Here is a 20,328-nt window from a genome sequence, read left to right on the forward strand (position 1 = left end):
TAAATCTTTTTGACCTTAACGACAAATTAAAACTATTTTCTATGAAATTATTTTCTCTCTTGATAACTCTCATTGACAACTTTGAGGATTTTAATGAGAAAAAGATCAATTGTTGGCCTCCTTAATTAATTTAAAATATGAATAAATGAATCTTGAATCTTAAAATTAAACTGGTACATGAGAATTATTTCTTAAAAGAACAGGTCCAATAACTGTTCATCCTTTCTATCTCTATAATCTAAATTCTTAAATTGAATCTCACTAAAAAAAAAAAAGAAAAGTCAAATTTGTGATGATCAAATCAAATGTTAGCAGTATATTAAAAAGCTCAAAGATGAATTATATTCAAAAAAAAAGTTAAAAGGATAAATCTTAAAGTGGCTTGACTAAGTATGAACTTGAAATGGAAAACAAATAGACTTATTCGTCAATGATTGTGATTCAACTTAGAAACATAACGCATAGTACTAAAGATGGAATAGGTTTTGATGAGGCTCAAAAGAAGAACTCTAATTTGTTCTCCCACTACGGTAACAACGGTCACACAAGGGTAGCCTATCCAAAAGATGTAAGACAGATGAATAATAATATTAATTTTTCCTTAAAAGTAAAAAACTAATCTTGTTAAGAAAAATAAATTACACCAAAGGAACATATTTGTAAACAATAGAAAACCTGTCAATGTTTAGCCAAAATCTATAAATAGAGATTTACTTCATCCTTTTGACCAGATAAAAGGACCCAAGCTTATATGGGTTTCTAAGTTAACATTTGAATTTTGTAGGTAAAAGAGAGAGGAATAAATTAAAATTGCTACATGAATAGTGCTTACTCAAAACATATGACTGGGGACAAAAAGAAGTTCCTCTTTCTTGTTAAAGAAAAAAGTGGAATAGTGGCCTTTAGAGAAGGACATGTGTTGGAAAAATAGGTAAGTCTAAAGTGTACTCAATTGAAAAGGTTTGCCATATTGAATATCTAAATCACAACTTTCTCAGCATATCACAACTCTGTGATAAAAAAATCAAGGTAGCCTTCTACTTTACATGTGTAAGGGTGATAAACAAGGAAACTGGGAAACTATATTGACTAAACAAAAATACAAACATGTTTACACCACTAACATCTCCAGTTTTCCTGCTAAAGATCTTGTAAGTCTTAGTGTAATATACATGATCCTTTATTTGGCATAAAAAACTAGGACGAGCAAGTCATAGTCAGCTAAACAAACTTATCTCCAAGTACTTGGTAACAGGACTACTTAAAATTAAGTTTAAGAAAGACAAAGTTTATGCACGTGTGCTCAAGGTAAGCAAGTGAAGTCATCCTTCAAATCCAAATAGGTAATTAGCTTGACCATGTCCTTAGAACTAGTCTATATGAACTTATGTGGTCCTAAGACGATAAGAAGTAGGGGTGGTAAGAGATATGTGTTTTTACTAGTTGATGACTACACCAGGTTTAGTTAGATAATCTTTCTTATTCATAAAGAAGATGCATTAGATACATTCTCCACTTTGATAAAGAAACATGAAAGGAAACTTGTTCATCAACTAATAGCAATCAGGTCTGACCATGGAACTGAGTTTGAGAATGTTAAATTGATCAATTATTGCTCTTATCATGGTCTTGATCACAACTTTTCTACAGCTAGAACCCCTTAGCAAAATGGAGTAACTGAAAGAAAGAACAGAACTTTGCAGAAAATGGCTAGAAGCATGATGTAGTTAGTAATTTTGCTGGTCAATTCTGGGTTGTGGCCATAAATATTGCATGCTACATCATTAATAGATGCATGACTAGACATCTTCTAGAAAAGACTCCCTATGAATTACTTACTGATAAAAAACCTAACATTTCTCAACTGATAGACTTTGGATAAAAATCCATATTCATAATTATGGAAAGGGTCGTTAGGAAAATTTAATGCTAGAATTGATAAGAGATTTTTTCTTGGTTATTCATCGAATAGTAAAGCTTATAGGGTGCTAATAAAATGACAGTGTGCATTAAAGAAAGTGTCTATTATTTTTTATGAAAGTAGTGTTATGTCCAACCATAGTTTGTAGGATGGTGATGAACGGTCATGGAATTCTAAATAAATTATGATGGAATAGGTGAAAAACAAGGTCCAGTAGATGTAGTATCTAATAATGATAAAAATGACAAATTGGATAAATTATCTTCAGCTAATCATATTGTAAAATCTTTGGTTCAACCAAATAAAAAAGATGAACACTCAGGAGAAACACAGGACTTAGTTCTCATAGGGTACAAGTACCTATGATCACATACTATTGCAAATATGCTTACTTATCTAAGATATATGGTAGCTGCTAGATCTGAATTGAAGAATCTATGTACCTGCAATGCTTTTTTGTCCAGCATTGATCCTAAGAAAGTCAATGAAGTATTGCAAGATGTGTAGATTGTATAATTGTCATGCTAGAAAAACATAACCAGTATCAAAGAAACTAAGAGTGGCACTTGGAATCAAAACCTAAGGACATAATGACACAACCCGATCGGGGCGTTGTTTAAACCAAAACAAATCATTTAACCATTTAGGGTTCCATTACCAAGTTTAAACCAGGCATAAGTTCCATTAAAATCCAACAATGTTGTGAAAACATTCTCATTAGCATTTTATCAAACATATTGGGGGCATAGTATTTCCAAAACCAAAGCCAATTACTAAATAACCATCCTATGCAACCAATTATCCACAACAACTATTAAAGCATTTAAAAGAATAATTAAAACATGCGAAAACCATAACCAAGAATTTATAACGAAAACCCCAAAAATATATTTGAAAACCCAAAACCATACAATAATCAAACCATAAAACATTGTATAAAACCATGCCTTTAGTTGGAACTAATAACGAGGGAAAAGAACATGCCTTAAACCAAGAAGATGGTGGAGAGAAACCACCAACACAAGTCCCAAATTAATCCTTAAGATAAAACCCTAGATTACCGTACCCAAGAACTTTAGAGAGGATTAGAGAGTATTTTTCTAAGTGTTAAAGAATAGAATAATAGGGCAAATAACCTCCAAAGTGAGTTAAAAGTCGTGTGGCCTTATTAGGTTAAGTGGGGAAATTTCTAGATTGCTCTCACTTAAAATGCACTGAAATCCCATCAGAGAGATACAACTATCCATACAAGTCCTACCCTCCAATACAAGTGGTACCCACTACTCGTACCCAAGGCTATCTCCCTTAGACCCAACATTGTCCAAGGTACGAATCACCTTAAACTATGTCGTATCCATGCATACGAATGGTACTCATGATCCGTACCCCTGCCAGAATAGAATCTAAACTGGTTTGAACACTGTCCACTATACGAGTCCATGGTACGACTCGTACCTTGTCTTACGGCTCAAGGTGAGCCACTCATACTCAGATCCATCTTAGTCTACCAAGTCTAAGATTAGGTGAAGAAAAGACCCAAACCAAACAACCCATGTCCACCGATACGAAGCGTACCACCCAAGTTGTATCTATTCACAAAACCAAATCCAACCCACCAACCAACATTGGTCAATATATGACTAACCTATACCACTCATATCCCAGTGTATGAGTTGTTTCCCCTAGTCGTATCTTGTCCAGAGAACAGAAATCCAGGTAATTTTCCAAGGGCCAAAAACCCAGGGTGTTTCAGTCTTTCCTACTAGGAACATTCATCCTCGAATGGCGGATAATTTAGGGTAACCACAAGCATGATTCATTTGTATTATAAAATATCAATCCAACCTTTAACTGAATTAGAAAACACAGATGCAAAGATATTAATCTTTCCTTTAACAAAGTTTGCAAACAAAAGTATGCTGAAGAACACATACCTTAAGCACGCATCCCAAGAGCAAGAAATAGATGTAGATATTTGGACTTTATGTCCTCTTCCGCTTCCTATGTAGCCTTTTTTACCTAGTGGTTCCACCAGGAACCTTAATCGAGGCTACATCCTTGGTCCATAACTGATGAACCTGCCTATCCATGATCTCAACCGAAACCTCTTCATAAGATAGAGAATTCGAGATACCCAAGCCCTCTAAAGGAACCGCCAAAGAAGGATTGCCAAGACACTTCCTCAACATAGATACATAAAATACTGGATGAATGAAGCTCAAACAAGAAGGCAACTCTAATTCATAAGCCACATTACCATCCCTCTGCAAAATCATATAAGGATCAATAAATTAAGGACTGAGATTTCCCTTCTTACTAAACCGCATTACTCCCGTCATGGGAGATACCTTTAGGAATACCTTATCCACAACCTCAAACTCAAAGTTTCTATGCCTCATATCCGTATATGACATTTGGCGACTTTGGGCATCCTTAAGCCTATCCCGAATCACCTTCAGCTTTTCCATAGCCTAATAAACTAAATTCGGACTGTACATATCTGCCTCACCAAGCTCAAACCAACTAATATGAGATCTATACCTCTTACCATACAGTGTCTCAAAAGAGGCAACCCTAATACTAGAACGATAGCTATTGTTGTAAGAAAACTCTACCAAAGCTACATTCTCAACCCAACAACTACCAAAGTCAATCACTTATGCCCAAAACATATCCTCCAATGTCTGAATAGTCCTTTCCGCATGTTCATCCATCTGAGAATGAAAAGGAGTACTCAAACTCACCTAGTACCCAATCCCTTCTGAAAAGATCGCTAAAAGTGAGAAGAAAATTGTGTACTATGATCAGATATAATCGAAATAGATACCCCATGCAGCTTTACTATCTCATAAAGATACAACTTCACATAGTCCTCCACTAAAAATTTAGTCCTCACTGGCAATAAGTGAGCAGACTTTGTCATCCTATCCACAATGTCCCAAATCGAATCAAATTAGTTCTGAGACCGAGGAAGACCCGCAACAAAACCTTGTTGATCACCTACCATTTTCATTCAAGTAGCTCAATTTCTTGATATAACCTGCCAGGCCTCATGTGCTTAACTTTGACTTATTAGTACACCATGCACTTGAGATCATAATTCATTTTTGTAGAATCGGGATAAACAACATAGCACGATTCGTGCACCTCAGCGAAAACCCTTTTTCACAAACCGTCGACATCAAGAACAAAAAGCCCCCTTGGTCCCATAAAGTACCATCGCCACTAATCTCAAAGAACATTACCTTTTTCCTACCAACATCACTCTTGATTTTTATCAAGACAGGATCCAACATTTTCTTCTCCTTGGTCACTACACCAAGAGACGACCTAGACACTTCCTATACTGTTACAAGTCTAAGAGATGAACTCTAAGATTAGATAAGCGGTGAATATCTTTCACCAATTCCTGCTTTCCTTTCTCTACATGAGCCAAAACCTTTCCACAAACAACCTGCTAGGAGTATCAGCAACCACGTTAGCTTTAATTGGGTGATAGTAAAGACTCATATCATAGTCCTTGAGAAGATCCAACCATCTCCATTTCATAAGATTTAGCTCCTTCTGAGTGAACACATACTGTGGACTCTTATGATCAGAAATGATTTCCACATGCAGTCCATACAAATAATGCCACCCTATTTTAAAGTAAAAATCACCACCAACAACTCTAAATCATAAGCAGGATAATTCTTCTCATACACCTTCAACTGCCTGTATGCATAGGTAATCACCTTCCCATGCTAAATCAAAACACAGCCAAGTCTCACTCGGGATGTAGCACAATAAACCACAAATCCCTTATTACCTTCAAGGAATGTCAAAACTAAAGCCAAAGTCAGCTTGTTCTTAAGCTTCTCAAAATTCCCTTCACATGCTTCTGACCAAGAGAACTTTACCTTCTTATGAGTTAACTTAGTCAAAGGAGCAGTTATCGATGAAAACCCCTCCATAAACCTCCTGTAATACCTAGCGAAACCCAAGAAGATCTGAATGTCGCTTGGAGTCGTGGGTCTATGCCACCTTTTAACCACATCCACCTTTTGAGGATCCACCATGATCCCCTTACTATAAATAATATGACCAAGAAAAGTTAAACTGTTCAACCAAAACTCTCACATAGAGAACTTGGCATACAACTAATTTTCCTTTAAGGTCAGCAACACCACAGAGAGGTGATTGGCATGATCTACCTCAATTTTAGAATACACCAAGATGTCAACAAATGAACACAATGACAAAAAAATCCACCTTAATGTACACAATGACAAAAAGATCAAAGATCTTCCTGAAAACTATGTTCTACAAATCCATAAATGCCATCAAAGCATTAGTCAAGCCAAATAACATAACCAAAAACTCAAAGTGCCCATAGCAAGTACAAAAAGAGATCTTAGAGATATCCTCCTCCCTTATCTTAAGATGATTATACCAGACCAAAGGTCTATTTTAGAAAAGAACTTGGCACCTTGTAACTGATCAAACAAATCATCTATCCTTGGAAGAGGATATTGTTCTTGACCGTTACCTTATTCAAATATCATTAGTCAATGCACGTCCAAAGGGAACTATCCTTCTTGGGCACGAACAACACCGATGAACCCCATGGGGATACACTCAAACGAATAAAACCCCTTATCTAGAATATCCTTAAGTTTCTCCTTGAGTTCCCTCAACTTAGCCGGAGCTATTCTATAAGGAAAAATAGATATTGGACAAGTGTCCGGAACCAAATTAATACAAAAAACAATCTCCCTATCCAAAGGAACACCAGGAAGATCATCCAAAAAGACCTTGGGAGACTCAGTTACCACCAGAACCTGCAGAAAAGAAAGACGCTCCGAGTTAGGATCTTTAACCCGAACCAAGTGATAAAGACACCCTTTGGAGATTAATCTCTGAGCTCTAAGATAAGAAATAAACCTCCCCTTAGGAGCTAGGGAACCACCATCCCACTTTATAACCCGTTCACCAGGGAACCTAAAGATAACTTTATGGGTCTAATAATCTAAGGATGCAAAATAAGAGTGTAACCAATCCATCCCTAGAATAGCATCAAAATCCACCATATCTAGCTCAAACAGATCTACCAAGGTCTGCTTACTACCAATAGATACCACACCCCTCCTATAGACTCATGTAACAATAAGTGAGTTACCTATCGGGGTAAAAATAGAAAAAGGATCCAAAACAACCTCAGGATCAAAACCAAAACATATAGCCACATATGGGGTCATATAGGAAAGAGTGGACCCCAGATCAAGCAGATAATACACATCACGAGCAAAGAATTATATGTACAAGTAATGATATCAGGTGATGCCTCAGATTCCTACCAAGATACAAGAGCATACAACCTATTTCGATCAGTGCTGGTACCAAAAACAAGAGCAGACGCTGAAGCCAAACCACTAGGCGTAAGAGCAGATAATGACGCAATCAAAGATTTGACCATTCCGAAAGTACCCTTACTAACTAGAGAGTTTCTGAGCATATGTCCTGGCTGACCACATTTAAAACACCCATCTCTTCCTTCATCATAAAAGCCCCGATGAAGATGACTATAGAACTGACAAGGAGGGCATGAAGAAGCTGACTGAGCCATACTCGCCTGAGATTGGGCACTCTGTGCCCATAAATTATCACCACCTTGCGGACGCCTATCACCCAACTACTTTAAGTAAGGAGCGCTAGAAGTAGAGAAGGAACCAGAACTTCCCCATTTCTTCTTCGACTATTTATCCCCATTCCGACTACCCTCCTGTTAAGCACCACCCTTCTTAGAGAACCTGCTCCTCTTACCTTGCCTTTCCCAAAACTCTGCCTAATTTTTCTTTTTATCCTACACCTGTTGTATGTGGACAACCAACCTCAAACTATCTATATCCTTAATGAGCAAAGTAGTCTTGCTTTCAAGGATCAAATCCTAAGATAGTCTAAAGGTGAACTTTCTCATCCTCGCTCTTATATCAGCTACCAAATCTGGAGCATACCTTGATAGTTGATAGAACTTCAAGGCATATTTCTTGACAGATATTTTTCTCTACTTGAGATCATAAATTCTTCCATCTTTACTTCTCCTTAGGGAAGAAGCAGTCCAGAAAAGTATTAGAAAAAGTCTCCCATAAGGACAACTCCTAAATATTGCCTCTATCCCTATAGTATTGCTCGTAGCATTGGTACGCAATATCCTTGAGCTGATAAACTACAAAGTTTACACCTTTCACATTTGTGGCCTGTATAACCCTAAAGATTTTCTCCATTTCATCCAAGAAAGACTGAGGATCCTCCTCCACTTTTACTTCTGTAAAAGTAGGAGGATTCATTTTCATAAGTTGGCTAACCCTTATGGCCGCAACAGATAAAACACCAGATGTATCCTGCTCAGCCTGAGCAATACCATGAATTTTTAGAAAAATTTTGCATTAGTTACCTCACCTTAAGATAGACTAGTAGCAACAAGGGGACCTTAGAAAAATCTGGGATAGGACCCTAAGATCGAGTGCACACTCTAGGTGCAGGGTGAACCCGATCAACATCTTTCCCAAATGGGACAAAAAAAAATTTCTTGTGTTCCAAATCATCGAGGCGTGATTTGAATAAGAGAACAAATAAGGATTAGAGAAAATTCCAGGACTTAGACTCCAAGCTTGAAAATAGAATACCAAGAAAGTGAAACACTCCTAAATGTCTTGTAGCCTCTCTCTTATGAGTGTGGCACGCTACACACCCCTAAAAAAGACTCTACTAGATATGACTTTATGGATTCCTAATTGACCATGAATCTAAAGATCTTATACCAAATTAACACGACCCGATCGGGGGCCTTGTTGTAATAAGCATCCCAACTCTAACCAGGATTGGGGACCACCTCTAATACCCAACCCAACCGTCCAGCACATATCCTGAGTCAGACAAATTTTGGACATATAACAAGATAGCATTATTACATAATCTAAGACACTAGGATAAATCTATATCCATGACCACCCAAATGAGTCCAACTGCCTGATACCCAACCAATAACCAAAGCCAATCAAACCATATTCCAAACCATAGTCATATGACTTCTATAATAATTATATATAATCCCATAAGAAAAGACGATGGAACAACCAACAATACAGTCAACTGGTGTCATCCCCAGTACCAATACCAATACTAAGGCTAACACCAATAACGACCCCACCCATTCCAACCCATAATTGTTCCTCAAAAACCTCTAACCAAAAGAATACCAAAATCCGACTGGGACATTCCCCCAAATATAGCCAAAACAACATCCATAAATAAACCAAAGTATGAAATAACATCCATGAAATAGAGCCTACTAAAAAGATGGAAACTCACCACTTCAATCCAATAGTTGGTATCAAAGTTCGATCGCTAAGTAGGAGGAGTAGAACGGCCAATTCCTAGATCGTGTTGGGATACAGTCACCCAAAGATAGGTTAGTAGGTAAATGCTAGATGAACTCAGGATAAGGATAAAATAATGTCATTTTACAAAACCAAGTAAACCATCTATATGCATACAAACCATACATATATATAATCGTGTCAGGAAGGGAAATCAGGTTTAGAATGAATTTAAACCAATAAAACTTAGTATGTATAGCTTAATCATCCTTAACCACCCACGGCTATATGGGTCTAGTGTAACCTTCTAGACGGGCCCAGATACGTGTAGCCGTACGAACAAAAGATACCATTAGAGTAAGGGATTCCCAAGTACCCTTACTGATACAATAAAACAAAGAATCATGAAATAAACACCAAAATTAGTCCACAAGATCAAAAAAATAGAGGACCCTTTTGATGACCACACTCGGGTTCACAAACAACAATAATTATACACAATATAAGGATGTATTTGACACCAAAATAGCAACCCAAGCTAAGATTAAAAACAATAATAGGATGAACAAGATGAACACAAGACACAAGTTTCGGATTCCACAATAACAACAAGATCCCATGGTTACAATAAAAATAAAAGAAACAATTACATCAAACAAAAGGGATAGATAGATAGAATATATGAAGGCATAATATTAAGAACCCAAGAGCTTATTCCACTCTTGGACCCTTAACACTACACACAACAATTCACCTATATCTTACGTTGGCACAAAAGAGACCTCGATCTCTCTAGCATCCAACATTTCCAAGCTTGAATGCAACACAAGTAAAATCCATACTTTTGAGTGCCCTAGTTACAAGATTCGTCCATAGGGGCCTTTATCATAAGAGATAAATGTTCTAAGTGTTTACAAATTTCAATATTCAACAAAAAAGTAATCACTAAAACCCTACATTATTCTATTTATAGTAGGTTACAAAATAAAGTGTGAAATGTCCAAAATGACCTCTTAGTCAAATGCTTCAATAGGTGCCCTTGGAGTGCCATGTATGGATGGTTTTACTGTCCATTTAGATACTCTTTTGCACTTAATTTACACACACCAAGTCTCGGGTCTAACATACACCCTCATAAGTCTATCTACATGATTTTACTTGTATCATCCTCTTTTTCTTGAATAGGATTTGACCTCAAATCCGTACCTTGCAAAATCAAGAGAAGACAAAAAAGTACACATCCTCATGACACGAGGGTTAGGGTTAGTAAAAAACTAAATACATCAATATGCCATATCGAGGGGGAATAAATTTGAAGTATATCCACGGGTCCTTTGTATTAAACATGAAAAATTAGTACAAATGGGACAAAGGAAGTGGCTCGGATAAACACTAAAATAAAATGAGCCTAAGCCAAAAATAACCCTTTTCCATCCCAAGTTGGCACCGGGATCAAATGATAGTTGTAACCAAGGGCTTAGCTCTCGGCCAAGCTAACTTAGGCATACCGTCCTCAAAATTAGGCATACCCTCTATATCAATAGGTAAAATATCATGAGCACAAAGAGGGTAGTGAAATGTGTCGCACAAGTCAACTCCTGCTATGGTATCCCGATGCAAGTACTTACTAGTTTCAAGTTCAGCGCCATTAGTATGCTCAACATAGGAGACACTCAAAGAAGGATTAGATATCCTTTCTAAGCATGCAACACTTTTTCTTTCAAGAGTATAGTCCCTACATAAACATAAACTATCATTGGCGGCAAAGGGATCACACTCAAAAATTAAATAACAAGGTCCAAGACTACTCCTACCATACTCTAAGATGGAACCAAGGTAATACGCCAAATCATAACTCTCATTAGAAAATGTAAGCGGTCGCTGACAAATATAGAACCCAACTGGGTTAGGTGTCGAATCCCATAGGGAATACTATGCTTACTAAGTATTATGGTTGTTATAAGACTGCTGATCAAGGGTTCTAGAATAAAGTGGGGATTTTAATTTATCAATTGTATTCAAATGTTTGACACAGAAAGTAATCCAAATATCGACTGTATTGCAAATAGTAATTTAGTGAGAGAAGTCAAACTAGAGTTATGGTTACCAAAATGCTTAAGAAGCTACGATTGTGAAATCTTGGATTCCCAATAAACAATTCTAATTGCAAGAGTTATTGAATTCTATGGTTTACTCATTAGTTTCTCAACCTAAATGAGTAGCTTATCCCTTAATTCTTTCAAACTTAAGGAACGTATTATTTATTCAACTATATTCTTACATGGGTTGATCTGGCAAAGGTATCTACCCTCTATCCAAAGGTTAAAGCCTTTAGATCTATGTAAACCCTTTTTTTTCAACAAACACTTTTCTATTCGAACAAGTGATGTTCTTCGGCTCACTTTTCAAGTTTGCAACCAAGAAAAGTCATTAAAGTGAAGAAGGGTTTATCCAATATCAATTAATCATGGGAATCTACTAAATTCACAACCCTCAATCAGTTATTCACATCAAGGATCCTATAACCCTAGTTATGGGAGCTTAGCCACACATCTCCATCATAGAAAGAGAAGAAGTCATTGTGTTATTAATAAATTAATTCAAAATTTACTTACACAATAACAATTATTGTTCTTCAATCTTCAATGGAGAAAATGATAATGGAATCTAGATCCACAATTCTAGAAAAAATCACAGAGAAAAGCTACGTACAATATGTTTCAAGTATGGAAAACTCTCATAGAAGATAAGGATAAAAGATATTTTATAAAACCAAAAACTGAGTATTTATATATTCCTAGACAAAAAGGATTTAAAATTCAAAATTATAAAAACCGCATCCAAAATGACGACCAAAGTGTTGGTCCATCAAAATTCTGACAGTCCACCATATTAGCCGTCGCTGATGATTCTTAAAAGTCAAGTTCGGCTACAAACGGCCAAAGTGGTGGTCCGTTACAAGATTGGCGGTCCACCATATGGGTTGTCGCTGATGATCCTGGAGAGGCAGGTTCTGCTTAGCACTGAAGGCCAAAGTGGTGGTCCATCGCAAGTCTAACGATCCACCATATGATCTGTCGCTGGATGCTTCAAAATGCCACGCTCTGCTTAGCACTGATGGCCCAAGTGGTGGTCTGTCGCAAGACTAGTTGTCCACCACATGGGCCATCACTGAGTTTTCTAAAATCATGGATTCTGTTTGGGCCTGATGGTTAAGTTGGTGGCCCGTCGCGATACTGGTGGTCCATCATTTTGACCGTCAGAAGTGTTTTTCTGCTAATTTCCTGAGTATTTTCCTTCAGCTAACTCCTTACCCTGAAACACTAAAAGTCAGCATTAAATGTAACCTTGGTTGCTTGAAAACATGCAATTTTCCTAAGAAAAAAATGAAAAATGTTCCATCAAAAGCTGGAACATCAACACCCTTAACTAAGATAATTGCTTATACTCAAGCAACTCAGCAGCAAATTGCAAATATGAATAATACAATGACGGGCATTTACTACTGAACCAGTTTTCACATAACCATTCACTTTTCATCCAAATCATATGGTTTAACACGTCAGAGTCCATAACCGGCATTGTTTTAAATTCAATTCATCTACACAACATGGATACAAGAATCTATAGAGATCAACCAAATTACGAATGACTTAGGTTTCCCTCACAATCAAGGAGATCCACCACTCATTATATTTTATGGATATAGATCAAAACTCTCTCGCTCACCAAAGAAGCTACAAACATAGGGCATACACCCAGAAGCTTGCCTTTATCATCTAATACCCCTTTATAGCTGAGTTCCAAGATCAAGCAGGTCTTTTCTAGGCTAGTAATGAGGTATCAGGCTAGGTCAAGAAGGAATTTTGGGCAAAAGTGAGTAAATACTAGGCTTTAACTCTCTTTTCCTTTGAATTTTTCCTACCAAGGTCATTATTTTGCTATCTCACTTACCTTTTTCTCGCTCATTCATGCATTACCATAATATCCCCCTTTTATTTTTTTTCTCTTTTTTTAATTATATATATATATATACACTCACAAGCATTAGCCAGCCTTAACTTAGGCTGATGCAATAAGTCAAGGTCCACATTGTCTTGAGTAGACCAGGGCCAAATGCTCTAATTTAATTCTAGACCAACTTTCCATTAGACAGCTAACAGCTCTAAAATAGCCACCCTAAACTTAGATATTTTCCCTAAGTGTAGGTACACATTTCCCACTATTGGTCCAGGTCCAGAGTTAGGTGTCAACGGCTTAAAGAGAGTTAACTAGAATGCTTGGAGATGAAGAAAAATTAACAAAGGCTCAAAGAAGGGTTCGAAAATGGAAAATTATTTTTGGTAGGGTTAATTACTTTGGCTAAGTGGACTAAAAGTATAAGCTGGCCTGCCATCCCTTCTTATCTCATCAACTACAAAAAAACATCAATTGAACCAGGCAAGTTCTAGGTACAATACTATGTAAGAACTAATACAACTACTCGCACCCACAGCGGCAACTGAGTCAAACTCATTCTACTGTTCATAAGATTTGTATCACATGTCATGTATATTTACAGGTTAATGGCAACTATAGATTCACTAACAGTTGATCATATATCCTAGGGGACAAAAGTAAACAGTGATATGGAAATAGTCATAGCTTGATGTCAACATCATTCATCATCCGTATTCACAACAAGATACTAACACAAATGGTAATTTTATTTCATGGTCCAATATTAACAACATAACAAGACTTAAGAAGAAAAATGTAAGCCTAAAGTTAAATCTAGAAAAGAAAAATACGAACTTAACATAATCCTAGACATGCCAATTCTCCTAGATAGAACATGGTAAGGTTAATAATATTGGAAACACAACCCCCATGGTACAAGTACACCACCCTCTGTAGAAAAACATATGCATTATCCTCAAATCATTAAATCAAAGTACAAGTGAGTGGGTATACTTGTATTGTCGTATATTCATCTGAGGTGTCTGTGAAGTGTGGTGAGACTCCTGCATCCTTACCTAGTGCAATATTAGTACCTATGGTTGTAGGGGCACTCAAAACCTCACCCTCCAAAATCAGAGGAATTATCTCTCGAACTGAGTCTGAACTTTGCCCCCTTACTGGGGAAGCACTAGTGGATACTTCTGCTACTTTATATTCTTCTTTCTTATTTCTATTTTCTTCATATTTCTTTGATTTCTTTCAAGCTCTCTTCATATCATGTTGTTCTTGTTGCTCTAGGGTCATTGTTGCTCTTTTTCTTCTCTTTTAAGCTTTTTTGGCAGCTCGCTCATCCATGTGTTGCTTTTCTTTATCTTTCACTGGTCTTTCCATTAGGTCCACCATACCTTCATCATCGTCACTCACTACTAAGGCTGGGTCAAAAATAGTTTGTTGTGGCTGCTTACTTTTAACTTTGCAATATCAACCTTCGCTTGCTTAAATTCAGCCATAAGCTTCGCAAGATTAAGGAGGGACAGTGCGTCTAGCCTTTTGTTGATGCGGCGTTCCATGTTGTCCATCCTAGTCTGAATAGCTTGGAATGGATAGATTGTCTCAGCTATTATTCCGTCAATAAAAGGCTTGAATTCTGACGCCTATTTATCTAACTATTTCTAAATCTTCTTTTGCAGCTTCACCGATTTTGCAAAATTTTCCTGTGTTAACCTATATTTAGCAAAGTCTGCTCCACCCATGGATGGTGCAAAATGATACACTGCAGATGTAATTAGAGGCATATACTCAGGTGGCATATAAGTAGTGATGGGCAACAGCATACCTGCAGGAATTTTGGGAGCATCGAGAATGGGTATAGATTGAGTCTGGAAAGCAAGAGGCTTAGTGATATGCATCTCAAATTTTGAGTCATCTTTTAACTTCTCATTGTCATGTCTATCTGTAGCTTGGACTGCTTTGTCAACACCACGAATTAGAGGTACACCTGCCTGCCTACATAACTCTATGATTAAGCATAGGAATGGCAATGCACAAGCTATTTTATGCGCCCTTACGAATATCTCATCCATAATAATCTGGCCGAAATTAATTTGCAGCCCTGAAACCAAATTGGCCACCAATACAACTCTGTATTTATCCAAGTTTCCATCACTTTTTTTGGGCATCAGCCTAAAACGAACAACAGCCTACCAGAACTTAGCCTTGAAACTAATGGAAGATTTAGCAATGCGCTTCTGTGGATTGGTCACCCAAGAGGGGTTACCATCATTCATCAATAATGTAGCCACCCAAGGCCTCTGTGTAGACGCAGTTCTCCACCTATACTCAAGATCAGGCATAGCGGGTAGAGCTTCATACTCTGGCCTAAACAGGATCCTATAGATTGTTCAGGCTGAAATATCGACATTGAATCCTCGGATAGGTACTGACTCTTTATTCGGTAAGTTTACAACTGACGACCCCTTTGGACAGTCCTTCTTCACTAATACCAGATAATTAGCGAAGAATTCTCTTACCCAATTCAGTTGATACGATCTTGGTGGCCTGATCATCCATGCTAGTTCATAATCATTAAAATGACCTTCCAACTCAGGATATTCATGTAACTCTTTTGTCACTATCTGATGTTTCTCAGCAAATGGCTTTTTGATCCTTCTTGCTGTAGGTGTCAATCTGTAATAAAATTTTATCCTTGCCCCCTCTATCTTCCGTCTAATTGCCTCTCGAACTTGAGGATCCTTAATCTTGATAATGTTAGCATCTTCAGGTTCAGTGTCTACATCAGTCGCTTTCATTTGTTCTCCTACGTTAGCATCTTCAGTTTTAACCACAGCAGGCTTGGGTTGAGTTATAGAAATTATTGCCTCATCTGGGCTCGAGTTGGTACTGCTAGTGCTGTTGTCGCTCTCTTCTTCAAACTAGGAGAGTGTCGGAGTTTCCCTTTAACATTACCTAGTTTTGTAAGCAAGTACAGGTTCTCCTCTACCCTTTTGAGATCTTCCTCCTCTGTTTGTTGGAAGTTTGTGAGCCATAATATCCGAAAAACTAGTAAAGAATTAGTGTATAGCACAAAACCTGTCTAAATAGTAAAAATATTGACTTGACGGCCACACTGGTGGTCCGTTAGGTAACTGGAGGTCCACCAGTTGGGCTGTCAGGTCTTATCCAGAAGACCTATTTTTTTAGAGATTTGTGATGGCCAAAGTGATGGTCCGTGAGGTTTTTGGTGGTCCATCATTTGGGTTGTCGCATATTATCCAGTAGGTTTCATTTCTGAGGTCCTTACGATGGTTTACATGGTGGTCCATCGCAAAATTAGCAGCCACCATTTCGACCGTCGCACCCCTTTCTCCAGATTGAGCTTTCAGTTTGGTATTTTGTCAAAAATTTAGTATCTCATCCTGATTTTTTAGCTAAAATTGATACCAAGTTCACATTTATGTGCAAATTTTCTCACTTTTAAACATATGAGTTACATCAGACTTCACCCAACAGTGTATATTAAAGTTCCAAACTCAAAGCAACTCAAAGAAAAAGAAAAACACAAGATAGAATTTCAACAACGAACCACTAATTCATTTCACGTTTTTGCAATTCAAAAATATAAGTACAGGGTTGTGCTCATACCTTGCTTCAACAATAGCTTCTTTCTTGCTTGCTTGCAATTTATGAAAACAAACTTAGCTTAAAACTTTAGTAATTACTCTCAAGATTGTTTGTAATGAAAATAGAGAAAAGAAAGAGCTTGCTTAAATAGGAAAAAAGGAAGGAGATGGAGAGTCCTAGGAAGAGTAAATGCCTTCAGATTCTTTGAATCCAAAGGGATTTGGTCAGTTGAAGAGGTTACAACATATGTAACTGCTCTTTTTTACTTCTTTAAAATCATTTGGGTCAAGTACGGGTCACTTAGAAAAGCATCAATTTTAACTCGACCCGACCCGGTATTACGGTAAAAGCGATGGCTGCACCGATGGTCCGTCGAACATGCGATAGACCACTAGTTTAGCCTTCGTATCGTACCATAGCATGGCCAACTCAGCTTAATTATGACGGTCAATGTAGTGGTCCACTAAATTTTTGATGGTCCACCACTTTAGTCATCGCACCTTACCAGAACATAGGCAACTCAGCTTAATTTCGACGGTCAATGTGGTGGTCCACCAAATCAGTGACGGTCCACCAATTTCACCGTCACTTTCGTTCCAATGAATTAGATTTTTAGCATCTTTACGATGGAGGAAATGGTGTTCCGTTAGGTAACTAGTGGTCTACCAATTCGGCTGTCACTTTTGTTCCAGCGACTCAGATTTTCAGTATCTGGTTGATGAAGCGAATGGTGGTTCGTCAGGTAACTGATGGTCCACCAATTTGGCCGTCAACCCTTTTTCCAGCTGTATTACTCCTTCTTTTATTGTATTTTCAATCCTGCACACTTCGCAAACACGTCAAAAATGCTCTAAAATAACAAAATAACTTAGCTAATGCTTTACAACAACACACTGTGGGTTGCCTCCCACTAGCGCTTGATTTATCGATGTGGCACGACTCAGTTATCTCAATGACTCAGAATTCATCAAGATAGATAGCAGAAACACTCTTTATCAAGTCTAATGGACAGAATTCATCAAGATAGATAGCAGCAACACTCTTTATCAAGTCTATTGGACCGATATACAGTTTCACACGCTGCCCATTAACCTTGAAGACACTTTCGTCTTCATTTTCAAGTTCCACTACTCCAGATGAGTAGACTTGATTGGCTTTGAATGGGCTAGACCATTTGGATTTGAGCTTACCTGGAAAAAGCTTAAGTCTGGAGTTGACGAGGAGCACCAAGTCGCCTTTTTGAAACTCCCCCTTTTTAATTCTGTGGTCATGGTACTTCTTCATTCTTTCTTTGTATAAGTCAGCTCTTTCATAAGCTCCGAGATGAAACTTATCCATCTCATTCAGCTGCCCCAGTCTCATATCCGTTGCCTCCTTCCAGTTTAGATTAAGTCTATTCAGTGCCTACAATGCTCTATTCTCTATCTCAATCAACAAATGACACGCCTTACCATAAACCAATTGGTATGGTAACATGCCAATCAGTAACTTGAAAGCTGTTCTATATGCCCATAAGGCATCATCCAACTTCCTAGACCAATCTTGCCTGCAAGCATTTATGGTCTTGGAAAGGATAGCTTTGATCTCCCAATTAGAGACTTCCACCTGCCCACTAGTCTGTGGGTGGTACGGGGTAGCCACCTTATGATGCTTTACTCCATATTTTTCCAAGGTAGCTTTGAACATATTATTGCAAAAGTGTGATCCTCCATTGCTTATGATGGTCCGTGGTACCCCAAAGCGAGCGAAGATATTTATCCTTAAGAATGCAACAACTCACTTTCCTTTATTATCCGCTAGAGTTACTACCTCGACCCATTTTGACATGTAGTCAACGATAACTAATATGTACTTCATCCCGAATGAGCTCACGAAGGGCCCCATGAAATCAATGCCCCACACATCAAATAATTCTACCTTCAGCATTTTAGACATTGGCATCTCATGGTACTTTGAGATGGACCCTTGCCTTTTACATTGGTCACATCTCTTTACGAACTCGTAGGCATCTTTGAACAAGAAGGGCCAATAGTAACCTCTTTGAAGCACTTTTCTTGCAGTTCGATCACCTGCATGGTGACCTCCAGCTGGGGAAGCATGACTCGCTTCCAGTATACTCAACATATATACTTATGGGACGCACCGCCTAATAATGCCATCCACATACCGCCAAAATAGATACGGCTCATCCCAAAAATAATGTGTCACATCATGGAGAAACTTATTCTTTTAATAGAAGTATATATTCTCCGGCATCACTTCACTTACCACATACTTTGTGAAGTCAACATACCAAGGTACTTTTTGAGAACTGCAGCTAATATTTTCTCATCCGAAAAGGAATCATCAATATCTAGCTCCTCCTTGAATGCTTGCTCGCATTCGAGTCTGGATAAGTGGTCTGCTACCTGATTCTCATATCCCTTTCTATCCTTAACATCGAAGTCAAATTCTTGAAGTAGCAATACCCACCAGATCAACCTTAGCTAAGCATCCTTCTTCACCATTAAGTACCTCAAGGCAGAGTGGTCATTGTGCACCACTACCTTGGTACCTAACAAAATATGCCCAGAACTTCTCAAAAGCATACACAAGTGCTAGAAGTTCCAGCTCAGTCATGGTATAATTCTTTTGGGACCCATTCAAGGCCTTGCTTGCATAATATATCGGATGGAATAGCTTCTTTTTATTTTGGCCAAGAACAGCTCCAAGTGCCACTCCACTGGCATCACACATAATCTTGAACGGTTTCATCCAGTCAGGAGCAACAATAATTGGAGCCTCCACTAGTTTCAACTTAAGGCATTCAAAAACCTTTCTGCAGTCATCATCAAAAGAAAACTTAGCCTCCTTCTCCAAAAGTTTGCAAAGTGGGTTTGCAATCTTTAAGAAGTACTCTATGAATTTGGGGTAGAACCCTGCATGACCGAGAAAGCTACGTACCCCTTTGACCGAAATAGAGGGAGGTAGTTTCTCAATCACATCAACCTTTACCTTATCAACCTTAATGCCTTTAGCCAAAATTTTGTGACCAAGAAAAATGACTTCTTTCACCATGAAGTGGCATTTTTCCCAATTAAGGAGAGGGTTAAATTCTTCACACCGCTACAACGCCCGACTAAGATTCATTAAGCAAAGCTTAATAGAATCACCGACCATCGAAAAATTATCCACAAACACCTCCAAGGTGTCTTCAACCACATTAAAAAATATCAACATCATGCACCGCTGAAAAATAAAGGGTGCATTAGACAAAACCAAAGGCATCCACTTAAAATCAAACCTACCATATGGGCACGTAAATGTCATCTTTTCCTAATCTTAAAGAACAATAGAAATATGATTATAACCAGAATACCCATCTAAGAAACAGTAACAACCCTTCACGCTAGCCGATCAAGAATCTGGTCCATGAAAGGAATTGGGAAGTGGTCCTTCAATTTCCATGAGTTGAGTTTTTTATAATCTATACACACCCTCCACCCAGTA

The sequence above is a fragment of the Capsicum annuum genome, chromosome 7 (assembly GCF_002878395.1).
Source record: "Capsicum annuum cultivar UCD-10X-F1 chromosome 7, UCD10Xv1.1, whole genome shotgun sequence".
In the NCBI taxonomy this organism is placed as follows: Eukaryota; Viridiplantae; Streptophyta; class Magnoliopsida; order Solanales; family Solanaceae; genus Capsicum; species Capsicum annuum.